Genomic DNA, 2,500 nt, shown 5'->3' on the forward strand with positions numbered 1-2,500 from the left:
CCCCTACCTCCCTGGAGCTCCAGGGAGTACCAGGAGCAGAAAGAAATATTTTGTTTAAAAAAATGACAAAGTGCTGCGGCACTTAGGCTGTGGGGCGAAAACAGGCGGAGTACCAGGAGCACAAAGTTTAATTTGGAGTACCAGGGGCACCAAAGATTAAGTTGGTACACCAGGGGCACCAAAGTTTGAGTTGGTATACCAGGAGCAGGAAAGTTTGGGCGGATGGTAGTCTGCTTGTATCTGGGGAGGGGTGCTTAAGAGTGGGTCTGCAGGTTCGGCTGGTGCTGGGGTTCCTGGATGGTGGAGGTTAGGGGCCGGAGATAGGGGGCAGCTAACAGGTGTGTGGGTGGCCGAGGCAGGGGCTCCAAATTGGGGTAAAAGTGAGGTGGAGGGCCCCCTGGAGGTAGGGGGCCGATAGCAGGTGTGTGTGGCCGAAGCAGGGGCTCTAAATTGGGTAAAAGGGAGGTGGAGAGCCGCCTGGAGGTAGGGGGCGGAAAGCAGGTGTGTGTGGCCGAAGAAGGGGCTTTAAATCGGGTAAAAGGGAGGTGGAGAGCCGCCTGGAGATAGGGGCCCGCTCCCAGGTGTGTGTGGCCGAAGCAGGGGCTCTAAATTGGGTTAAAAGTGAAGTGGAGAGCCGCCCGGAGATAGGGGCCCGCTCCCAGGTGTGTGTGGCCGAAGCAGGTGCTCTAAATTGGGTTAAAAGTGAAGTGGAGAGCCGCCCGGAGATAGGGGGCCTCTCCCAGGTGTGTGTGGCCGAAGCAGGTGCTCTAAATTGGGTTAAAAGTGAAGTGGAGAGCCGCCCGGAGATAGGGGCCCGCTCCCAGGTGTGTGTGGCCGAAGCAGGGGCTCTAAATTGGGTTAAAAGTGAAGTGGAGAGCCGCCTGGAGATAGGGGCCCGCTCCCAGGTGTGTGTGGCCGAAGCAGGGGCTTTAAATCGGGTAAAAGGGAGGTGGAGAGCCGCCTGGAGATAGGGGCCCGCTCCCAGGTGTGTGTGGCCGAAGCAGGGGCTTTAAATCGGGTAAAAGGGAGGTGGAGAGCCGCCCGGAGATAGGGGCCCGCTCCCAGGTGTGTGTGGCCGAAGCAGGGGCTCTAAATTGGGTTAAAAGTGAAGTGGAGAGCCGCCAGGAGATAGGGGGCTTCTCCCAGGTGTGTGTGGCCGAAGCAGGTGCTCTAAATTGGGTTAAAAGTGAAGTGGAGAGCCGCCTGGAGATAGGGGCCCGCTCCCAGGTGTGTGTGGCCGAAGCAGGGGCTCTAAATTGGGTTAAAAGTGAAGTGGAGAGCCGCCTGGAGATAGGGGCCCGCTCCCAGGTGTGTGTGGCCGAAGCAGGTGCTCTAAATTGGGTTAAAAGTGAAGTGGAGGGCCCCCTGGAGGTAGGGGGCCGATAGCAGGTGTGTGTGGCCGAAGAAGGGGCTCTAAATCGGGTAAAAGGGAGGTGGAGAGCCGCCCGGAGATAGGGGGCCTCTCCCAGGTGTGTGTGGCCGAAGCAGGGGCTCCAAATCCGGTAAAAGGGAGGTGGAGAGCCGACTGGAGATAGGGGGCGGATAGCAGGTGTGTGTGGCCGAAGAAGGGGCTCTAAATCGGGTAAAAGGGAGGTGGAGAGCCGCCTGGAGATAGGGGCCCGCTCCCAGGTGTGTGTGGCCGAAGCAGGGGCTCTAAATTGGGTAAAAGGGAGGTGGAGAGCCGACTGGAGATAGGGGGCCTCTCCCAGGTGTGTGTGGCCGAAGCAGGGGCTCTAAATTGGGTTAAAAGTGAGGTGGAGGGCCCCCTGGAGGTAGGGGGCCGATAGCAGGTGTGTGTGGCCGAAGAAGGGGCTCTAAATCGGGTAAAAGGGAGGTGGAGAGCCGCCTGGAGATAGGGGGCCGCTCCCGGGTCTCTGGGTCCGAAAAAGGGGTTGAAATTCGGGTAGAGTTGGGCCCCGCTCCTCGGCCTCTCTGGTGTTTGGGTTAAGTCCCCAGGACCAGAGAGGGGGAAGAGCGGGGGCAGTGGCCCCGCTTCTCAGCCTCTCTGGTGTTTGGGCGAGTGACACGGTAAGGGGTGGTTTTGCAAACAGGCTAAGTCCCCAAGACCAGAGAGGGGGAACCACGCGGGCAGTAGCCCCGCTTCTCGGCCTCTCTGGTGTTTGGGCGAGTGACACGGTAAGGGGTGGTTTTGCAAACAGGCTAAGTCCCCAAGACCAGAGAGGGGGAAGAGCGGGGGCAGTGGCCCCGCTTTCGGCCTCTCTGGTGTTTGGGCGAGTGACACGGTAAGGGGTGGTTTTGCAAACAGGCTAAGTCCCCAAGACCAGAGAGGGGGAACCACGCGGGCAGTGGCCCCGCTTCTCGGCCTCTCTGGTGTTTGGGCGAGTGACACGGTAAGGGGTGGTTTTGCAAACAGGCTAAGTCCCCAAGACCAGAGAGGGGGAACCACGCGGGCAGTGGCCCCGCTTCTCGGCCTCTCTGGTGTTTGGGCGAGTGACACGGTAAGGGGTGGTTTTGCAAACAGGCTAAGTCCCCAAGACCA

Source organism: Centroberyx gerrardi, chromosome 21, assembly GCF_048128805.1.
Source record: "Centroberyx gerrardi isolate f3 chromosome 21, fCenGer3.hap1.cur.20231027, whole genome shotgun sequence".
NCBI classification, from domain to species: Eukaryota; Metazoa; Chordata; class Actinopteri; order Beryciformes; family Berycidae; genus Centroberyx; species Centroberyx gerrardi.